Source organism: Prinia subflava, chromosome 3 (genome assembly GCF_021018805.1).
Source record: "Prinia subflava isolate CZ2003 ecotype Zambia chromosome 3, Cam_Psub_1.2, whole genome shotgun sequence".
Taxonomy (NCBI): Eukaryota; Metazoa; Chordata; class Aves; order Passeriformes; family Cisticolidae; genus Prinia; species Prinia subflava.
Genome location: NC_086249.1, coordinates 51,217,347 through 51,230,797, shown reverse-complemented (window position 1 = coordinate 51,230,797; position 13,451 = coordinate 51,217,347). Strand labels below are relative to the sequence as shown.

The 13,451-nt window shown below is 38.7% G+C and overlaps 1 protein-coding gene across 2 annotated transcripts in view; it reads right to left on the bottom strand.

The window, feature by feature from the left end:
- Positions 1-13,451, bottom strand: part of TDRD3 (tudor domain containing 3) — a 93,397-nt gene that overhangs the window by 58,980 nt on the left and 20,966 nt on the right. The window lies entirely within an intron of this gene.

Genomic DNA, 13,451 nt, shown 5'->3' with positions numbered 1-13,451 from the left:
GCTCCCAGCAGAAGAATTCGAAATAATCATCTGCAAAGCCCTGACCTAGAGTCAGAAATCCTAGGAACTGGAGAACGTCTCATCACACAGGTCTACAGGAAACTGATTTTAGGACACATACAGTTCTACAAGCAGACAACTGGGCAAGGGAGAAATGCAGGTGGAAAAGCCTGTCTTGAACTGACAAGAAACTACTAAGCAGGGCACTCTCTGAAAGGGCTGCACACACAATGAATTTCCTTCCCTATGATTTCAAAAAGCTCAAATTCGATGGACTTTACTGAGTGATGTAATGTTCACCTCTTTATTGGCATCTCTAAACAGGGTGAGAAATCACTGAAGGTCAGGAAAAAAGCTGCAAATAAAGATCTCAAATCTACATGTGATAGGTTTTTTAAAACTGTACTGCTGCAATTTTAGGTATTATTTGTGATATAGTTTTGAATTGCACTAACAGCACTGTGAGTATATGCAAAGGTAACTACTACATAAGTTAAGAGCCATTAAATTTTCCACCTCAAAACAACTGCAAAAGGTACTGATAAATACTTTGACAGGTAATTTACATTCAAAATGTGTCTGACAAAGTATAAATTTATCATATTAAAGATGGCAAAATCCAAAGCACTAGTTAGGAAGTGGGGAATAAATGAGATTGAAAGGAAGAAAGCAAACAGAACTTCCCCCAAATAAAAGATGAAATCACCAGCTGCTTAGTGTCAGTCTAGAAGGAACTTTTGCCCATCTCATTCATTACTTTATTTCCACTTCTTGAGCCCTGCATTAACACAGCAGACACAGAGCATAACTTTCTCTGCTGGAAGTAACCAACCAAGTTCCATAATGCAGCCATAATCATCAATCACATCGGAACACAGGCACAGGAGTTACTTATTTCACCACCATGTATGTACGACAGGGAGCACCTGAGTCAAAGTGAGATCACTATTCTGCTTCAGTGGCCACACACTTTTTACAGTGAAGATTAAAAAGGTATATAGCTCTCACTTCACCATATATACAGAATCCTTGAGCGAATGAGTTAGTTAAACAAGTGCAAAAAAACCACCAAAAAGCCCAGGACAAAATAGAAACTTTGATAATAGTAAAAAACAGCAAGGAATTATTATTTCATGATGAAATAAACATGATTTCAGGTTCTCGTGACTTCTCAGAGTGCTTTATTCAAAGGCCATTATTACCAACAGCTTAGACAAAACAGTAAAGAGATAGTGAATTTTATATTTAAAACAAAAATATTAAAAAGACATTCTTCAAAGGAAAAAGGGGAGTTAATTATATCAACCAAACAAGAAAAATGTCAAAAGAAAGACTAAACAAGATATTCTAGAGGATTAATTTGATAAAAGCTAATAATAAAGACATTTCAAAGCAGATGGAAGAATCATAACAGGTGACAAGGATGACGAATGAGTGCCAAAAGGATTGATAAAAAAAAGTTAATACTATGTAAGTTGATTTTCTTTTGGGTTTTGGGTTGGTTTTGTTTTTGTTTTTTAAATTCTTTCTAAACTAAATCTCTATAGACATTTGGAAGTTCTCCAAACTTAAATTCTTGTTCAAATACATATCTAAGCAAGTTTCTCAAATTGATTACAATATAAAAGGCCTTAGAATATATACAGCAGTGACAGCAAACCCCGCTGGGATCAGCAAGTATTTACTCAAGAGCTCTACAGGAGCCAAAATCCAGAACTGTTGACATGTTTTAAATGAACACCTCTACCAGAAGAACGGAAAACATTAAAAAAAAAATCAGACATGGTTACCACATGAAATCCAAGGATTTACATAGACCCATATGAGCAAACTCATATAAGCTATAATAAAAATTAGAATTTGTAGCCTCGTGAGAACCTTGTGAGCTTTAGGGGGAAGACTATATTTCTGGCAGATGCCCCACTCACAGCTATTAGACTTCTCTGAAAGATGAAGAGAGTAAGTGGAGAGCAGAAGGATGCAAGGAGGAGAGGGTAGAAAGACTTATTGAAATAGCTTTGGCAAGAGCCTTCACCAAAAATTCCTACAGAAAATTAATTAAGCCACAAGAAGAAAGAAGAATCCTTTCTCACATACTAAAACATGGGAAAGGAAGGGTATGACACAATGGTCTTTCTTCTAGAGGATTAGTGAACACTGGATATATTTCTCTGGTTTGCACAGAATACCACAAATTTTAAGGCAAAGGACAGGATAGCAAGGTGTTAATTGGTAATGATACAGTTCTAGATGACACCAACATCTATAGCTTACTGCTCTTTGAGACCATAAGATATTCCATCAGGTGAATTTCAACATTAATAAACTAAAAGCACTGCACAATGAGAAGAAAAAAACCCTCATGCAATGTGCACAGTCCTGAGCCCTAATTTAGTTATCATTAATGAAAAATATGTAGTCATTCTGGACAGTAAGTCATGGCTTAGTAGCAGTCCAAATCACAAAGAATACTAGGATCTGTTTTGAAAATAATACAAGACACAACATTATAAAGCAAATCAAATCAAATAATTTCTAAATAGCAGTGCTGCTGCATGTAACTTTCTATTATAAAATTTTAAGTTGCTTAATTTTTAACACAGACTTCCACCACAGGTCACACTGTGCTGCACAGATTGTCCTGACTAGTTGCAGAACCTTCATCCACAGACTTCTTCCAAGATACAGCTAAGCAAAGCTACAGCTGATCTAATCTAGAGTCCTTCTTGGAGCACAAGCTTTAATTAGGACAAGCTTCAGAGATTTCTTAGAATCAAGCTTTCTGTTATTTCAAGAACTCAATGCAATTTGCAATTCTTGAACATATTGCATTTTAAGATGCAAAAACATAGGCTTAGTTTTAAAAATCTTTAAGTTATGCTCCCCTTGCTTAACACACTTTATTCTTACCTCCATGCTGGCTTTATATACGTAATTTATTTTTATTTCTACTGTTTTAAAATCAACTGGAACTATGGCACAATTTCATAGACTGTGTTGTTGGCCATTCAGGTCAGTGTTTTGTTTGTATGCTTTTTCATACGGTAGATCAAAAGCTGTTTAGCTTCTACAGATTGGTGATCCTTTAGCAAATAACCTAACTAACATATACATTCTACATTTAATTACAAGAGAAATGTAAAATCTTTTGCTAATGCTGATAAAGAGAGACAAAGATACCAAATCCCAGTTCAGAATACATTTAACACTCTGTGTGGTAGGCTTTCCATCCTTCTGAGAGTATGAAGTGTTGCTGTTTGCCATGCTGCTTCAGCACTGGTTCAGCGCACAGGCTTTCAAATGTTACAATTCGTTCCTAGTGTAATGTCCCAGCTCACTAAGCTTACACAGCAAACAGCAGATACCTGTGTGGCCTCTGTGTAACCAAGCTGATTGTATAGATTAGAGTCCTCAGCTTCTTATAAAAAGCCAGCTAAAAATTAACCAGGACCAGCTCTCAGCATACACAACACAAACAATGGTGATTTGCTGTTCAGCAACTTGGCACATATTTTGATGAACTAATGAATGAATTGGGAAGGTATTGAGGATCACTAATGCCTCCAACAGTAAACCAGATCTGTAAGAAATTATCACATAGGAAATGTAGGAAATTGAGTCTTTCTGTTACCAATATTGATTTGTTCTCTTCTCCCCCAAGAGTCCCAATTACGAGTTCTAAGTGTTATGAAAACCACTTTTAAGAATCTGAATGCAATTTTGCAATTGATATTTGGAGATTTCAGTTGGCTGGATCTTTTAAGGTGACTTTGCTCAGTCCCTGGCAGGAACACAGCAATTCACTGCAGTCTACCAATACCATCAGTTATCCCAAGCTCCCACTACCACTTAATTAACCAAATGATGGAACTGCAGTTGGATGACACACAGCACCCTGAGCATCATCATCTCTGATGTCTCTAATTAGATGTCAGCACTGAAAAACTTGACCAGATACAAGTCTGTCACCCACAGAAACCATTCTCTTACTCAAGACAGGCACAAAAAAAAGGCAAGATTAGAATTACGATGCGAGAAACATGATAGTAAGGCTATAGAGTAATTAAGTATTACCAGCAGTAGCCTGATGATATAAAAATTGACAAAAAACCCTCTTGATTTGGCATAAAATCACATGATTAAGTCATTATCTTACTGTCAGATTCTGGGTTGCATCTTCATAAGCACAAATTTGTCAATACATAGTTCCAGAACCACCTCGGGTATTAAATTTTTTAATGAATTTAGTAGTGTTTCTCTTTCCTCCTGCACTCAAAGTGATGTTACTGCCTTCTAAATTCATGTAATTTATAACTATGTTTTTCCAGCTTCTGAAATGAAGGTAAATACAGCAATTATAGTGTTTATGCTAAATTATTATTACAAGGTACAAAGTGAAGCTGTGATGCTTCTGGCATTCCACTGCATAGAAAAGTCGAGTCTACCATAAGACAACAATTAGTTCTCTGCCAAGACAAAAGGAAACATTTAAAAATTTGAAACATAAAAGCATGGCAGGAATGAGTAAATTCCATTAACCAAATCAAAATTCAGACAAAGGAAAAGCAACTCTAACATAAACACATCCATGAGTTAATCACTGTTTTTCATTTCTGTTTCTTTCCTTTTTCTATCTTCCTCTTCCCCATGGGTGTGCACAGTTCCTATTCTTAAACTGCAACACTGCCGGAAAAAAAGAAGTTGATATTATATAATTATATGCAAGAAGGCATGTAAGATACAAGGGCTTTATGACCAAGATATGACCTGACAGCTCTCAAGTGGGTAGTTCACAATACTCTCAGAGAGAAGATCCACAACATAAATACATTTCCCTGAAAGCAGACCATTCTCCATGTCACTGTAGTATTATTACATTCTTAGATACAGAATTTATGTTCTAGCCTTTAAGTCATTTAGCAACTGATCTACTCAGTGCTATTTTTATTTTCAGAATTAGACACACTTTAATTATACACACAAAATAAATTTATCCAAATTTACTTTGTACTTTGTAGAAGATGTTGCAGAATTAGGTGCAGAAATCAGGTGTACGTTCCTGGGCCACACCTCAAGCATTACTGCCCTTCAGGTATTACAGACTTCTATAAGAAGAGATTATAGTTTTTAAATATTTGAAAACTTGAACTTCCTAGGCTTCTCTTTTTCAACTAAACTACCCGGATCTTTTAGCCTTTCCCTAGAAGGTCATGTTGTTTTCTAGTTCTGTACTTAGATTTCTTTTTCTCCCCTTCTCCCTACCCACACAGCTTTCATGCAGTGCTGTACCCAAACTGGACACCAACTCCAGCCTTACAGCTGCCTTACAGCACTGACCAAGCTGAAAGAACCTTTTCAGCTATTTTACAAACGCCATAGTTAACAACCAGGACAGCTGCTTTTTATACCTCATTCAACAGCATGATACTGCATTATACTTTCTAGGTATATAACAAAATATAAAAAAAGAACCCTCAAAATATTTTCCTGCAGAACTGCTTCTCATGAAGCCTTATGATATGCAGGTGACTACTCCTACCAACACCCACAAAAAACCCTGCAGTAAGCCTATTGAAATACTTTTGTTTCTCTTTTATTTCAGACCCTTTTCAAAGTTAATTTTAAATTCCAAAGACTTGCTGCTGAAGTGCTTGCAACCCTTCAGGTTAGACATTGTCTCATACTGTAAGTAATCCCCAATCTCACAAGCAATTGTGTCTGCTGTATATCAACTACATTTTCTTGTAAGTACCTAAAACCACCAAAAACTCAAGGCTTCCTTAAACAAACAAGACAGCATTGTTTTTTTCTTTGTCAAAACTTGTCATGCCTTGTTTCTTAAATTTCTGTTTGTGGTTGCTTGTCATCCTATTATGTTTGTCTATAAAAACACTGAAAATTATTAAACTGTTTACAGAAGAGCATGTTAGTGTGAATGTTTTAAGATTCTCATTTTTACAGGGAAAAAAACGTAAAGGAGCAGTAACAATAGCTGAAGCCCACTAATCTTTTCCCACAATGTTCTTCTGCTGCCACATGTATAGAAGTGTGAAGTGTGAATCATTCAATTTTACATAAAGTAAAACGCAGCCATTTTGGAAGTAATTTTTTTACCAAACTACAGGCACATAATTTTAACCTTATCCTGGATGGAGATAATGCAGATCAAAGACACAAAATTAGAAAGGAAAAGTACTTCATAGACTAAGACCCCTGTCTTAACCTGTTTCCTGTGACGCTTCTTTAATATAAAGGGACAAAGAATTATCTTCTGGAGAGAAAAACATAATTCTCACCCCTAATTAATGTAAGTTCACAGAAAGGAAAAAAACAAAATCACAAGACAAGATATTCACCAAACTTTGCCTCAAAAGACTTGTCCTGCTGTTCAAGATTTTGGAGAACACCGGTCATTTAAACTTTCCCTCTGTGCTAATTGCTAATGGCTGGAGCTTTACTCTGTGTTAAGTGCTAGCATTCAGTATGGCACCTGATGTCAGCTGACAGTGCCAGTGTTTACAGTCCTCTCCTTGCATGACGTCCACAGGTCACAGCATCTTTCCCGTACGTGTTACCGCTCATGTCACACAGATGAAAGTGAACAGACAGGAACCGCAACTTGTTCCTGCACATGACGCTATTTCAGCGACAGACACTTTACTGATACCTCCATATTCAATGACTCAATCATGCGGAATCTTAAGGTGAAAAAAGGATTTACTTTCTACAAGGGTAGTTTCTCATAGACATTGCCTCACAGTGGGAAAGCCTCTCAGCAACAACTGCTAGAGGCTTTAATTGCATAGTTTGCATGCAAGCTATCAAATACAGGGAGAGTATTCCTATAAATAGACCAGATTTATTCCTCAGAGACAGCACGTGTTGATTTGAGATGGGTTACAAAGGTTAACCTACGCATGATTTGGCATCAGAACTTGGATGTGGTCTGTTCTTGTTGTGGGATGGCAGCCAAGTAGCTGCTGGCAACATCTTACAACAAAATTTTTGCTATGACTAATTCAGGTGACTGTACCAGTACAATAGAGAAGAATGAATATATCTTTCCCAGGGAAAAAAAAAAAAAGGAAACTGTCTATCTGTGGTACTGAAATTCAGGGCAAAGATTATCTGGAACTTCTCAGTGGCGGTCACAATCCTTTCTATAGAGACATGGTATGTTTTTGCCATCAAAAGAGCAGCTTGCAAGTAGTTCAAGCAGCTACAACCACCTTTAGCTACAAAAGGTAAATTCATTCCTTTCCTTCATTGAACAAAGCGATATATTTCTGCAATAAAAATATTTTAGCTTGTACAAACACTAAGCTTGTTAGGCAATTCAGCACCATTTCCCCAGTCCTAGTCCCTGCAAACTTCCAGGAGAGGCCTGCTTTTACCTGGAAGTACAGGGGCTTCACAACCTTCTTAAATACACCTGCCAAGCTTTTCAATCAAGATTTATGAAATATGCTGGTTCTAACCGACCCTGCTGCAACCCATGAAGAAAAATGCTCTCCTGTTAGTCAAAACTGTGTTAGGCCAAAGATCTGTTTCAATTCTCATCCTACTAAAACAGCAAGGGTATAAACTAAATGCAAATTCATTTTCAGCATATTCAACAGCTTTGCATTGCTGGGGATATGCAGCTGTATACTAATATTCATCTCCTTCTGCTAAGTAGAAGATAATGTCATGCTATTGCAAAGCAGAGTATCCCAATTTTACCCACAGATGCAGGATTCATGAAGATTTATCAATCCATAAAGCCAAGACACACTAAGAATAGACATAGTCACATCTGGGAGGCTCAATGTATAGAGAAAAACTTCCTAGACAAAACTAAGCTAGTACACCACAAAAGAAATTCCAACAATAATAAATAAGCAAAACTCCCAGACGCCAAGAAAAACCTTTTTCATAAATCAAATAATACACCTTAAAAATCTCAGTCATGATCTTCAAGGAAAGAGTGTCCCTGCTTCCACCTCTTTCTCTCTTTGCCTGCTGGACGCTAAATTCCCTTTCACGACACCTCTTACTCAACAGATGTTAAGTTTAAAAGTTTAGCTGCTGATTGAGAAAAACTGCACCTGTGCTGATGCACACCTATCTTAGAGATCTGTTTCTGTCACACATTCTCACTCCTCTCTCTGGCTGGTATTTGCTCTGGCACAGTAATTTCCCCCCTGTTTAGCTCTGGTAATGCTGGTGCTGCCATTGTCACTGACCGGCTCTGCCTTGGCCAGTAGCGGGTGTGTCCTGGGGCCGGCTCACATTGGCTCTGTGCTCGTGGGGGAAGCTTCTGGCAGACTCTTACAGAAGTCACCTCTCTAGCTCCCTGCTACCAAAACCCGGTCACACAAACCCAACAAGCAAGCTGTCACGCTTTAAGTCTAAACACAAAAGAATGTTAACATGCTTTTTACAAATGAAAAGAGCCTATATTTGTAAAAAATGTCTTCTTTGTATAAATAGCTGTAGTTTTCAAAGTTTTCTACTTTAAAAATAAATTTATTTACCAGTTCATAGTAATCAACAAGTCATGCAAAAAATTGCAGTTCAGACTGAAGATTTTGGCTTCCCCAGGGAACTGGAGTATTCAGAAGTTACAGAAACATGCCAAAAATGAAGGTACTCCAGGAACAAGGACCTTAAAATCTTCATGTGCTCAAGTTAAAGAGCTGCCTGTAGAGGTACCTAGCAGTAGCAGTGAGACAGCAGCACTTGCAGCAGGCCAGGGTGCTGTGTGACACCTGCAGCCCTCATCCAGCACTAGGCACCTCCCGTCAGGCAGCACGGCAGAGCCCTCGCACTGGCAGGACCTGGCACTCGGCTCACACGGGCACGCTGCCCACTCCACTCACAATGGAAAAGCAAAGCCTCTGCCACAGCTGCCATCCATAAAAGAACGATAACAACAGCTCTGCCTCACAACAGTACTGCAGGGAAAATTGAATTTGTGGTGGGAAGCATTCAGGGACAAAAAGTGGATATTTTTATGAGCAAATTTGGAGTATTTTTAATCAACAACTAAACATTTGAAGCAACGTAGTTATTATACCTTGCATTCAAAAATACTGCAAAGATCACATCCACAAAACCACAGTGCTTCCTCTGTTATCTTCCTCCATGTCCTCCAAGGAAATGCCACACAGAAAAGCACATTTATTTTATATACAGTGATACATTGCATTGGATGCTATAATTAAAAACATAATTAAAAAGCAAAACCAATTAATATTGTACACTATGGTAAAAAAAATTAAATTGCTGGACTGTATCATACATCCATCTTAGCTATGGCTAACCAACCTAGAAAACAAATACTGCTTTAAAAATGGCTCAGATGAAAAGGAACATTTTATGAACTACCTCTGCCTCTCTGAACTGGGCCTCCAGAATCAAAAGGTGAAACAAACAACAGGAACTCATCCAAAACTCCAGAGCTACAAACACACTAAGAGAGGCCTTACACTCCAAAAACAAATAAAAAATTATAGAATTGTTTCAGTTGGAAAAAGACTTTTAAGATCATTGAGTCCAACTATTAATGAAACAGTGCTAAGTCCACTACTAAAACATGTCCCTGAGTAGCACATCTACAAATCTTTTAAAAACCTCCAGGGATGGAGACTCAAACTCTTTACTGGGCAGCCTACTCCAAGTCTTAATCAACCTTTCTGTGAAGAAATTTTTCCAATATCCTAAACCTTCTCTGGGAACAAAGTGAGGTTTTTCTTCTTGTCCTACAACTCATTACTTGGGAGAAGAGACTGACCCTCACCTTGCTACAACCTCGCTTCAGGCTGTTGTAGAGAGCAGCGAGGTCTCCCCTGAGCCTCCTCTCCTTCAGGCTAAACAACCCCAGCTCTCTCAGCCACTCTTCACACTTTTACCCCAGATCCTTTACCAGACTCATTCCTACCCTTTGGACACCTCTACCATGTATACATAAATATGTAAATATATAAAAAACACATACAGAGAGAAATAAAATCTAAACAGTTCAAAACAGGAAAAAGCAATCTGCAACTAAGCAGTGCCATCTGAACAGTTCTGATGAGATTCAGTGACCCTCGCTGCAGAGGGTAGGCTGGATATTTGAATCGGAATGAGTCACTGTCCCATTTGCAATCACCACAGCAATTTATCTTTCTTATCTTGGACACCTAGCTAAGAAAGAGATGAATGGCCTTCTGGAGGTAATTATTTCTGTAAATTTAATGGAGATATAAGAGTAACCAGCTCGACACAAGCATCTAAATTTTAGGCAATTAAATTTGGACAGAGAATTAAACTTGTGTCTACTGTTGGACCATAACTCTAAGACTACACATTCCTGACAACAGGCATCAAGACAAGAGCACAAGAGCTACATTTTGAAATGCACAGGCTAATATTTACCTACTGTTTGAATGCAACTGCAAGAAGAGCTTTCAGTGTTGTCAGAAAAGATAAAGCTTCTGCAAAACAGGCAGAATCATAATTTAGGGAAAACAAAATTCTGTCCTTATAAACAGCAATTAAAAATACATATGAACACATTCAAACTCTTAGAATCCTAAGAAATCCCCTTGTTTCCCGAATGTCAAAGAAAAAGTCCTTCTTAGGATGAACTAAACTTGTGCTTCCTCCTCTTTCCTCTAATAGGAAGACAGAAACAGCTACTACAGTCAGTCTTGTAGAGAACTTGCCCAAGAAGTTATCCCAATATTTTACCAACCTTCACCAATGTCTCAACTTCTTGACTCAGGAATATGACACAAATTGATCTGGATGATTTCAGGGAAATGGATACTTCTCACACTGAATTACTTTTATACCTAGAGCACTAGTGGCTGCCATAGACTCCAGAAACATGCACAAGGGAGAAAGTATATGTTGGGATGATTGAATGATGCCCTTCTGGCAGTCACCACACTCCAGCATGTGCAGCACCACAAAAGCCAACAGCACAGCTATAGCCATTAACTGCTTGCACAGTCCGGTGTAGAATATTTTTACACCAAAAAGTAAATGACTGCCCCAAAATTAAAGAAAGAACAAGCAAATAATGTACATAACTGTAAAATTCTGAAAGCCTGCAAATTCAGGTGTCTGCTTAAAAAAAAAAAAAAAATTTCTTCATTGAACAGACACTCCAATAAACTTGTATTTTGTGTGATTGAAACTTGCAACAAATTATATGCAGACAGGCCACAGTAGCAGTAATGCAAAATCTCACTATTTCTACTCCGTTTCATCCTATGTGCACCACAGAAATTCTTCTATCTTGCATTGCCTCTAGCAGTTTCTGAAGTTGATTTTAAAACTATAGTTTCACATGTAGATAGAAAATTCAGGAATAGGAAAATAAAGCTCTCATTTAGCTAATTTATCTAAATTTATCTAATAAGTTAGACTGAAAAACTACATCTTTCAAAACCTATGTATTACTACACAAAAATTACATTAAAGACACAGACAATACCAGAAAGGAAAGAAAATACAAACATTAAATGTCAGACAGGTTTCATAAACAGTATTTTTATGTGTATTTACTCACACCACTTCAGGCATGGGCAACACTATAACATGCTGTAACTCTTATCTTCAATAGCTACTACTTGTAGTCCACACAAAATATATTATGCCACCCTTAAGACTTTTTTTCTTTTGCTCTTTTTTTGCTACCTTTTTTTGTAAGGATATTGTGATCACAGGATCCAAGTGAACAATATGAAATAATTAAACATGCCTTCAAGGCTCTCCATAAAGTGAGATGACACTACCTTTCCAAAGTGGAATTAAGCACATTTAGATTTTTGTTAAAATTATCAACAAAGACAAGCTTTAACTTTGAATGCCCTGCTTGAAACACCAACAGGTTTTTTTGGCCTAAGTAGGTATCATTCTGATATGAATTTAGAGATGTGCACTGAATGTGCAACCCACATTTCTGAAAATCCTGACTCCAGCTTTCTCCATTGCTCTGCTTTAATTCCTAGTCAGAATTCCCACCCTTTCACTCCTTAACCTTCCCTATCTGATGGAAAACAGTCTTTTCTCAGACACTGTCCAAAAATGAGGAGAGTGTCAGTGAACTGTTACAGAGATACTCAGTAACACGCACAGGGAGGCAGACAAAGAGCCCTTCACTGAGTGTGGCAGGCAAAGCACTTTGGCATCTGCTTTACCATTTTTCCCTTCTGGCAAAACCAAACTGAGCCGTGCAGTCCACACACCTGAGGGACAGGATGCCACCCAGAGGGACAAGCTCAAGAAATGAGCCTGTGGGAACCTCATGCGGTTCAACAAAGCCTAGTGCATGGTCCTGCACCTGGGTTGGAGAAACCCCCAGTATCAATACAGGCTGGGGGATGAAGGGATTGAGAGCAGCCATGCTGAGAAGGACTGGGGGGTGCTGCTGGATGGAAAGCTGGATGTGAGTTGGCAACATGCGTTCAGAGCCCAGAAAGCAAATGGCATCCCAGGCTGCATCAAATGAAGCAGGACCAGCAGGCTGAAGGAGGTGATTGTGTCCCTCTGCACTGTTGAAACCCCACCTGGAGTGCTGCCTCCAGCTATGGGGTCCCAAGCACTGGAAGGATGTGGACCTGCTGGAGCAATTCCAGATGAGGGACACAAAAATGATCAGAGGGATGGAACCTCTTCTGTGAGGAAAGGCTGAGAGAGATGGGGTTGTTCAGAGAAGGAGAAGAAGAAGGCTCCAGGGTGATCTTATTGCAGCCTTTCAGTATATGAAAGGGCTTATAAAAAGGAAGGGGACAAGCTTTTAAGCAGGCCCTACTGTGATAGGACAAAGTGGAATGGTTTTAAACTGCAGGAGGGTGGGATTACAAGCAGATACAAGGAAGCAATTTTTTTTCCAGTGAGGGAAACACTGGAACAGGTTGCTTAGAGAGATTGGTATATGCCCAATCCCTGGAAACTTTCGGGGTCATGAATAAGGCTTGGAACATCCTGATCTAGTTGAAGATGTCCCTGCCCATGGCAGAGGGGCTGGACTAGATGTCCTTTAAATGTCCCTTCTGACCCAAACTATTCAATTATTTTATTTATGGCATGAAGTGTTGGAGTCCAGCATATCCCTCTGGCCGCCCTGGAGGGTTTGGAGACTGTACAGGGGGGGTCTGGGATTTGTACAGGGGGGTCAGCCAGCCTCACACAGAGCCCAGAAGGACACTGACTCTGACTCCTGCCCATGGGAGTGAATACTCACATGCAGGAAGAATCACAAACTCTAAGAATTTAAAATAAGTAGTTGCTGGTTTATTATAGAATATAAATATAGAAATTAGGATTCTTAGTGTATGGGGCTGAAGAGACAAGATGGAGGAATTGGGGAGTGGCCCCTGTGCTCCTTGTTCTTGCTCTCGTCCCCCATCTTTTGCTGAGTTGGATTTTAGAGATTGGTTTAGAGTAGAATTGACATGTTAGCATGGGTAGTAGGC